This window comes from Gymnoscopelus microlampas (genome assembly GCF_963454915.1).
Source record: "Gymnoscopelus microlampas genome assembly, chromosome: 21".
Classification (NCBI taxonomy): domain Eukaryota; kingdom Metazoa; phylum Chordata; class Actinopteri; order Myctophiformes; family Myctophidae; genus Gymnoscopelus; species Gymnoscopelus microlampas.
Genome location: NC_139958.1, coordinates 45580776 through 45590775, shown reverse-complemented (window position 1 = coordinate 45590775; position 10000 = coordinate 45580776). Strand labels below are relative to the sequence as shown.

Here is a 10000-nt window from a genome sequence, read left to right as displayed (position 1 = left end):
CTGCATCTCTTTTGTGCCCCTACTTCTTCTCTATTCTGCATAAAGAGGTCTGACCACAAGCTGAACACCAGCATTATATATATGATCACTGGATATACCTGTATTGTTTGTAAAGGTATACGGTGCCAACTTCACAACAGCGACCCATATATGCTTGATGGCACTTTTTGAAAAATCGTGAAAATATGTGCAAACCTTTGAGGTCACGCATCCAACAAGCTTTGAAGCGAGCAGATTGGACCTTCTGTTCCAGAGATAATGACCAAAACATATTGAAAACGGCCACTTTCGCCGGCTTTCTGGGTATTGAAAACCTCAAGGGATGCGTTCGTGACGTATATACCATGCGACCACTTAAACGTAAGATTTCAGAAGCTAGGACTTTTGACACACTGATGGAGTGTATTATAGACATCGAGATGACAGATATGGGACGTTAAAAAGGATAAATTAAACAAATGGGACAGTTTATTAGAACACAAAAAAAACGCTACAGCCTCAGAAGTTAACCAGTGAAATGACGGTATTTTACAATGCCTCTCATAGAGATTGCATTGAGAGCTGCAGTTCATCGTTCTAACGGACCTCGAGTAGCGGCACTGTCTCAAAAGTGGGTGTGCATTTGTAGGCCTTCCGCTTCTGGCCGTGTGTCTCTATGGAATGGAAGTACATCCACTCAAGTACTGTAGTATTTAGGAACAATTCTGAGGTACTCTTACTTCACTTGACCGTTTCCGTCTTTCCATACTTCATACTTCTCCGCAAAATCTCAGAGGTAGATATTGCACTTTTGACTACTATTTATGTGACTTTGTTTTAACAATCCAAATCTACAAAGTAACTAGTAACCAACGCTGTCAAATAATTGTAGTGGAGTAAAAAAAAAGATCTGCCTCTGAGTGGTGGAGTAGAAGTAAAAAGCATTGCAAAAAATAGAAAATACTCAAGTAAAGTAAAAGTACCTCAGCTAAAGCTGCAGGGGGTCATGTAAATATTAGTATTATTATTATTATTGTGCTTGTTGTGGGAACCTGGGTGGGGAGTGGACCCCCACCTCAGCGGGATCAACCCCCCACAGGGGGGCGCCGAACCCAGTGGGAACCATGTCATCTCTGTCAGAGGAGATACCTTGTATGTCCACTACAATTATTTGAAAACCTTAGTTACTTTTCAGATATACATTATTACATTCTAAAACATACATTAACCACTTCAGCCCTATTTTATACCTAGGCTATTTGAAAATAGCAGATCTACAAGCTCACAACGTGTCGCATCGCGAGGCGTTGTGAGCTTGTAGATCTGCTATTTTCAAACATTTTAGTACTTTTACTTTTGGTACTTTAAGTACATTTTGATACCAATACTTTTGTACTTTTTAAGTACATTTTGAATTCTGGACTTTTACTTGTAAGGGCGCGCTCCCACCGCACTTTTATTTTACCTGCCAATGCTTTGTCAATGCAAATGCGTGGATTCTCCAGAAAAATGCGCAAGAACATGAATCCACGTATTTGCATTGACAAAGTATTGGCAGGTAAAATAAAAGTGCAGTGGGAGCGCGCCCTAATAGAGTTTTTCTATATGACAGTATTGATACTTTTACTTAAGTAAAGAATTTGAGTCCTTTTCCACCACTGTTTGGGCCACGGACGCCCATCTGAAAATATGCAACATGTTCACATTGTTTAAAGAATTGTATTTTTCTCCCGAAAATAGCTGATTTATATAGGGCTTAAAGTGGTTAAAACTGATGCTATATTAAGTAATTTTGCTGGGGACCCCCTGGAACCCCCCCAAGCACCCCACTTGGAGAACCACTGGTCCAAAACTCTAACTTTGGGGGGAGAAAAAAAAGTCACACGCTCTTGCTAATACTTTTCATTGGTTCAATATTTATAAAACTCTCACACACACACACTTGCACTTTATCAGTTTAACTGAGCTTGTAGATATGTAAAAAAAATATGTAAAATACGACAAAGTAGGGCGTTTATAAAACTAAAATGTTTTTTTTTAAAGTCGAAATGATGGAGATATGAGGTTTCTGCCCGACAGCCACGATAAGCTATGCTCTCCGTAGGAGCAGCGAATACCTTTCACACACAGCTCAGCCCATTTCCTGATACCCCCTCTCTAAATCATCGTGTGTGTGTGTGTGTGTGTGTGTGTGTGTGTGTGTGTGTGTGTGTGTGTGTGTGTGCGTGTGCGCGTGTGCGTGTGCGTGTGCAGTCTTGGGACCCTGTGGCTATATTGCAGGGTTACAGTGGACCAGAATATGCTTAAGTGTAATCAGTGGTGGAAAGTAACTAAGTACATTTACTATTATGTTTTTTTTTACTGCTACTACTTTAAACGCTAGAGTAGATTTAGATTATTATTACAAAACATACAATAACCAATGAAGCCCTATAGCGGCGTTGTAGATAATGACTACTTTTACGAAGCTATTTTGATATCAATACTTTTATGCTTTTACTCAAGTAAAAAATACGAATCCAGGACTTTAACTTTAGTATTGCTGCCCCCCAGCCCAGACCTCCTGCGTGGAGAGTATCAAATGCGTATCAACGTATCCGATACGACGTCTCGAACGTTTTTTGGATGTATACGATGGCACCAAAAAAAAATCTACAGGCCACACTGCGTATACAGCGTACCACGGTAGAACACACCACTGATTGCAACACTGGTTACTTGCCACCACTGAGTATATCTGCCGGCCGATGAACCCAGGTTGTGCGCGGCCGACTGTTTTTTGGAGCCAGCGCATTCTAAAAAACGGAGTAGCTTGCAACGCATTCTGCCCAAATAACCAGTGACAGGGCCGGCCCTAGGGTTTTCATGGCCCCAAGCAAGATTTTATTTGGTGACCCCTGCGGCCCCCCCAAACACCCCCATTATAAAATCATTATGTCATGAGATAACATTTTTTTATATTGAATTTTAAAATAATAACGCTAGTTGTTTGATAGGAGATACATGACATAATTACAATATGAAAGTATATATATATAAAAAAAAAAAAAAGTTTGCTTGAGACGGCGCGCCTCCGTCGCAGTCCAAAACTATAAGGTTGTTTTCTCTTTTTATAGGGCTATGTTGTGTTCAGTTATTGTTGGCAGTCATGACAGCCAGTTCCCACCTGATGTCATGTGGGAGTTCAGACTGCTCCACACCGTACTGAATAACTGCTAGCTTGCATAACATCTTCAGATTAGGACTTAAATCTAAGATATACAGGTCATCAGGTGTGAGGCATCCTCCAAAGAGTACGATACGATCTCCCACCATGCAACAACCCATACAAGACATCATCCTACATGGGGCTTTCCCTTTGGGCTCAACCTTCTTCCACGAGCAGGTCTGTGGATTGAATTTCCACAGATCATTGAAGTCCTGGTTCCAGTTTTTGCCACCGAATATGTACAGCTCTCCATTGTAGGCAAAGGCTGAATGACCACGGCGTCCTTCTGGAAGAAGCTGTGCAGAAGGTGTCCTCAGCCAGCAGTTGGTCTCTGTGTCAAACACTGTGATGTTGTTGTAGTAGACCTCCTGGACCCCCCAGCCCCCAAATACAAACATCTTTGTCCCGATGATGGTGGCAGAATGACTTGATGATCCAGGTGGTGGTATGCCTCTGGTGTTAATTAAAGACACAGGCTGAGTGGTACTGTCTCCCTTCTGGAACATTACCAGAAATATTGGGTTCGGACCATCTGTGGTTGTCGACATCAAATGCATAAAGAACGTTACAGTAAGGATATCCCCCCCAGATGTAGACAATATCTTCTACCAGAACAGTTGTGTGGCCCCTACTCACGCAGGGAACCTCATGGTGATTTTCTTGTCTTCCAATTGTCTCTGGGGTCAACTTCCTCCAGCGTAGAGACACTGTGTTGAAGACGTGGACTTCAATATGATCACTGTTGTTCTTGTTACTGTAACTTTCAAATGAGTACACCTTGTGTCCGACTACCACAGCAGCTTTGTGGTAACTCTTATGTCCCCCTTTCAGATGTATCGTCCACTGAAACATTTCACACACCAGCACCGCTTTGTGAATCAGTGCAACTAATTACGGAAGAGGTTGTAAGAAGGCAGGGCAATTCATTTCCAGAGGTTCCTGAAAGGTGTTGTGTTGGAAAAAGCAATAACGACATTCAAAAGGACAATTACATCTGATGTAATAATGATGTTGTGTGTGAGGACATCATTATATGGAATAGCTAATGACGTTACTCAACCTGAATGGCTATTTTATCTAAATCTATGATCTGAATTGTGTCAGTACTATGACATCAGTAATCCATATTTGGGCATAGTGTGATAAAAACACACTGTGTGTGTGTGTGTGTGTGTGTGTGTGTGTGTGTGTGTGTGTGTGTGTGTGTGTGTGTGTGTGTGTGTGTGTGTGTGTGTATGAATGTCTCCCCTCAAGAATGAACGGTTTAAGGGATAGTTCACCCAAAAAATGAATGAATTCATGCATATTTTTTTGTTTTTGTCTCATTCCTAAGCCAATAATTTGATGCCCGGCGGATCGGTAGGGAGCGGTCTTTGTGTCTCCTACCGGAACCACTGCCGGTCAACAAATTATTGGCTTAAAAAAACATCCATGAATTCAAGTCTCTACTGGGTGACTAATCAATAGGAAACATTTTGGGGGGGGGGTGAACTATCCCTTTTGACCGCTCATTCTTGCAGGGCGAACGGAACAGATCCTTGCGACTGCTTTCCCGGTCTGCCAGGATTTGGCCCATCCCTCATGGAAAAATATGACACCTTTTAAGACAGTTACAATATTCAAAATTAAAAATGTTCATACACTGGTTACCGGTATTGCTGATCATATACAAACATATAACAAAACATAAGGTACATATCCCGTACTGGCTGTACAAAGCTTTATTCCTCAAGTCCCAAGCTTTCTCCAAGTAGTTTTCCAGTTTAAATACATATTTTTCAAATTAACAGTTTGGATATCCAACATGTCAGCATACTTAATATTCTTAAACAACTCTTCTCGAACCCTCCAATAAAAAGGACAATACAAAACTAAATTATACTCATTTTCTTTTTCATTTGGCAGGTTTGATCTTCTTCATCCAACCCAACATAGCGACCTTGTTGTATGCCTGTATGTATCTATCTATCTATGTATGTAGCTATTTATCTGTCTTTTGTCTGTGACACCATTGTACGACAAAGTATAATACTGGGGGGGGGGGGGGGGGCGTCGCATCGCGACACGTTGTGAGCTTGTAGATCTGCTTTTTTCAAACATTTCAGTGCTTCTACTTTTGGTACTTTAAGTACATTTTGATACCAATACTTTTGTAAATTACTACATTATGAACACCAGACTTGTACGTGTAACAGAATACTTCTACATTGCAGCATCGATACTTGTACTTAAGTCAAACATTTAGAGTACTTTTTTCCACCACTGTATGTAGACCTCATCTCTCTCTCTCAGCTAAGGGGGTCCTTGGCCTGTACAGTGAAAGGGGACACGCCTGTCGCATGATGTATGTCCATCTGTGCATAGTTAACATGGTGTCTGGACTGGACTGCACAGATGGTGTCTGCTCTGTCCCCCCCCCCCCCCCCCCCCCGGAACACCATCCAACTGTGTTCTCTGTACTCTGATTACATTTTCCACAATGTAGTAATGTAGTCTGACTGGGAGTACATTGTGGCAGAAGACACCGCCGCCACATGCAGCGGTTATTATTAGAGACCAGGCCGACTGATGCAATACGCGCGCGCGCGCTTGTATAAACCCATTAAGACCGGGAACGCGTCTGTGTGTACACTTTTGATTCCTTTGGCTATTCAAAAATAGCAGATCTACAAGCTCATAGCGCGACACCGCGTGCCGCGCTATGAACACTTTTTACTCCGATCTGTCCTTCTGGTGGGTCCCTGGAACAACATATTTTGAATGAATGAATGAATGGCTTTATTGCAGACTCAAGGTCCATAGATACACACAAATACAGACTCCAACAATAAACATGAATTAAAAACAGTCCTTTACACAATAAATTGGGACGGTTATAAATACAAGCATTTAAGCCAAGGTCTCCTAAGACTTGAGATGGGGGTCCGTGGCCAAATACATATCATTTTGGGGGTCCGATTTTTAGATATGTATTTGGCCGCGGACCCCCATCTCAAAATGTTTTGTTCCAGGGACCCCAGACACAGGTTTGAGTTACACATGTTTGCCTTAAAAATATATATATTCAGATTTGCAAAGGAATTCAAGATTCTTCGAATGTCGCGCTATGAGCTTGTAGATCTTTTTTTTTTTAAACTTAGGATTTTTAAGAATCACCTCAGGTCTTAATGGGTTAAAGTGGTTAAAATGATTGTGACGCTACATTCATACATTTTGCTGGGGACCCCCTGGAACCCCCACAAGGACCCCTGGGTCAAGAGTAGGTACTGCGTCAAAAGTAGTCAACAAATTATACTATAAAAAAATCAAACATTGGCCAAATTGTCATTATCTTAGAAAGGGGCAAAATGATGAAAATAGCCAATCTACAAGCTTGTAGATCGGCTATTTTCACAATATTTATCCGTGGAACCGAGTCTAAACTAAATGTAATGCCTCAACTCCTACAATTCCAAGTGCTTGTCAGGGTGGGGGGTCCCCAGTTCAAAAAGGATTAGTTTGGGGGGTCCCCAGGTCAAATAGGATTATTTCGGGGGGGTCGTGGTCTGGAAAGATTGAGAAGCACTGCCTTTAGAGTCCATTTGGTTCCATTTACTATCAGTCATTTGGCTGTGGTGGAACCCCCCCCCCCCCTCAAGGACCCCTGGGGGTCCCCAGCCCAGACCCCATGCTGGGTGTGTTTGTGGTGCACAGGGAGTGGTCTCTGTCACTACAGCAGGAATGACACAACCTTCTATGTGTGACGCCAGGCCAGAGTGTCAGGGTCCTAAGATCCACCATGTTAACTGCAATACACAATGACTGGAATCACACACACACACACACACACACACACACACACACACACACACACACACACACACACACACACACACACACACACACACACACACACACACACACACACACACACACACACACACACACACACACACACACACACACACACGCACGTTCCCGAGCACGCAGAGGGAGAGAGACAGACAGACAGACAGAAAGGGAGTGAGAGAGGAAGAGAAAGGGAGTGAGACAGGGCGAGAGAGAGAGAGAGAGAGAGAGAGAGAGAGAGAGAGAGAGAGAGAGAGAGAGAGAGAGCTGGAGGACCTTTCCTACATGCATATATGCTGTAACTACTTCTGACAATTCTTATGGTTCTCTAAACTAGTTTTTCCTAAGTTTCTTTTCCACTTTAGCTTTGGCAATGTAAACGTAGGTTTTCTCATGCCAATTAAGGCCCCCTTGATATGAGAGAGAGAGAGAGAGAGAGAGAGAGAGAGAGAGAGAGAGAGAGAGAGAGAGAGAGAGAGAGAGAGAGAGAGAGAGAGAGAGAGAGAGAGAGAGAGGTATAAGACAGACAGATGAATAGAGACCGACAGACAGACAGACAGACAGACAGACAGACAGACAGACAGTCAGATGAATACAGACAGACAGACAGACAGACAGACAGACAGACAGACAGACAGTGGAGAGAGGCCTGACAGAGCTGGAGGCCCATTCATTTGGTTTGTTATTTTAACCCAGATTCAACAAGTGAAATCTGGCCACCATGTGGGACCTCTGCTGTGAGAGAAGGGGGGAGGGGAGGGGGTGGGGGGGGGGACGGCGTAGCCAATGGCGGCGGGGAGGCAGCACAGGGGGCGGGGCCAGAAGGAGAGGCCAGTGAGCATGCAGTGTGTGGTGGCTCAGTACTGGTGTGAGCAGGGCACGGGCAACAACCACCAAAGGCATGGGAGCAGGTTTGGAACCTTTTTAAATACTCTTTTTCTAGGCTTAAAAGTTACCATTTAACTCTGAGAGTGTGCAAATGTAACCAAATGGACCCGTAAGGGTCCATTTGGTTACATTTGCACACTCTCAGAGTTACAAATGGATAAATAGAACAAGGTTTTTTTAATGATCAATGCTCTATAGGTATTTTGGTTGAGTTACTGATGAAACAACTGGATTGATATACTTGCTCATATAAAGTGTTTCCTGGTTGCCTGTTTAGGTCTGAAATATAACATACAGTATAGATTAATGTAAATATGTAATACTGTCAATATAGTATTCTGGCTGTGAAGTGGACATAATGTATAATGCACATTGCAGTGCCAGTGAGGTTGGGGTATCTTGTATCTCTTCCTGGATAGAGGATAGCCAATGGAATCCCTCGTCTACTAATGACAAATTAAGTGTGTAAGAATGCTCAGAGAAAAAGAAAGGTGACCGATATCCAATCAGAAGTTTGTAACGAGACGATATATGCTATTTTCCCGGCCCCGTAATATAGATTTGGTTGTGTTTGTTAGCCTATCTCGATTAAATTTTTGAGCATGACTGATCTTACGCGGTTGCTCTTTTGTTTTTCATGTGGTCCAACATGAAACTAGACAGTTAGACTGGAAATGCACTACGAAGTAAAACGCTGTGGTGATGTATCCATTTAGAGTTACTGAACACTGAGGATTTTACTGTGGAGGATTCTAATCAGATGAGTGACTGTGTGTGTGTGTGTGTGTGTGTGTGTGTGTGTGTGTGTGTGTGTGTGTGTGTGTGTGTGTGTGTGTGTGTGTGTGTGTGTGCGTGCGTGCGTGCGTGCGTGCGTGCGTGCGTGCGTGCGTGCGTGCGTGCGTGCGTGCGTGCGTGCGCGTGCGTGTTAGAGTTTACACACACATTACCCATTCATCCATCATGTTTGTTTGTTTGTTTACTTCTTCTTGTATGTTGTAGTATTTAGGATTGTGGTTGTGTTGCTCTGCAGTCAAATGTAAGAAGATAATTATTATAAGTATTGTTTATATGGAATGAATGAAAGCTAAACAGTGAGCTTGTAGATCGGCTATCTTTCAACAGCCAAAGCATAAAGTAAGGCTTAAAGCCGCAATCCGGAACTTTCAACTTTTCCCCTTCGCACGAGCGCCAACATCTATGTTGAGCTAATATAACACAGAGCTTGTTTGGGAAGACGAGATATTAACCTTTGAATTTCATGCTAATCTCCTGCCATCGGAACATTTTACACAGATCTCCATACATACACATTTTCACTTGTAGGCGAGTTATATCTATGCTCTATACCAGTGGTTCTCAAAGTGGGGTCCAGGCCAGGGGTCCTTGGGGGGGGGGGGGGGGGGTTCCAGGGGGTCCCCAGCATATATTGGCTATTCAATAGTAGTAGATATTCAAGCTCGTCCCTTCGTGCCGCGAGCTTGTATATTTTTGAAAGAGTTCGAAAAATATAGAACATGTTGGGAAAATGTTGAATGATTTTGAATTGTTTTTGAATTCTAATTTTTAACACAAATCTTCTCTTCTGGCGGTCTAACCCTAACCAAATATCAATTTGGGGGTCCATGACACTAAAAAGTTGCACTGCACTATACTCCACACCATAGAGTTTAATAGAGAGGGTTCCGGAAGTCCCCTCAAATCACAGAGCCCCGCCTCCAAACACAGTGTCTCCCACGGCAACCCTCCCATAGGCTGTGGTATTTCCATACATATGTAGATGGTTTCCTGTCAGCGTGGCCCTGTTGTTAAGGACGCTTCCTGTCGTTGTGAGTGGACATTTCAAACATGTGCAGTGGTTATTTCTACTATAGTATATAGCATGTAAAATAACTAAGTACATGTACTCAAGTACTGTACTTAAGTACAATTTTGAGGCATTTTTACATTACTGGAGTATTTCCCTTTTTCAAAAATGTTTACTACTACTCCACTACATCTCAGAGGCAAATATTGTACTTTTACTCCACTACAATTATTTGAAAACTTTAGTTACTAGTTACTTTGCAGATATAAATTATTATATTATAAAACATTAAC

At 42.6% G+C, this 10000-nt stretch overlaps 1 protein-coding gene across 2 annotated transcripts in view; it reads left to right on the top strand.

The window, feature by feature from the left end:
- The window catches only part of lhfpl2a (LHFPL tetraspan subfamily member 2a), a 66620-nt gene that overhangs the window by 28565 nt on the left and 28055 nt on the right, over positions 1–10000 (top strand). The window contains exon 1 of one of the 2 annotated variants that reach the window (XM_084046305.1): positions 7886–7926. The exons of the other annotated variant lie outside the window; for it this stretch is intronic. The gene's annotated coding sequence lies outside the window, so the exon portion shown is untranslated. Of the gene's footprint in view, positions 1–7885; positions 7927–10000 lie in introns of those variants that run through there. 2 annotated transcript variants of the gene reach the window in all.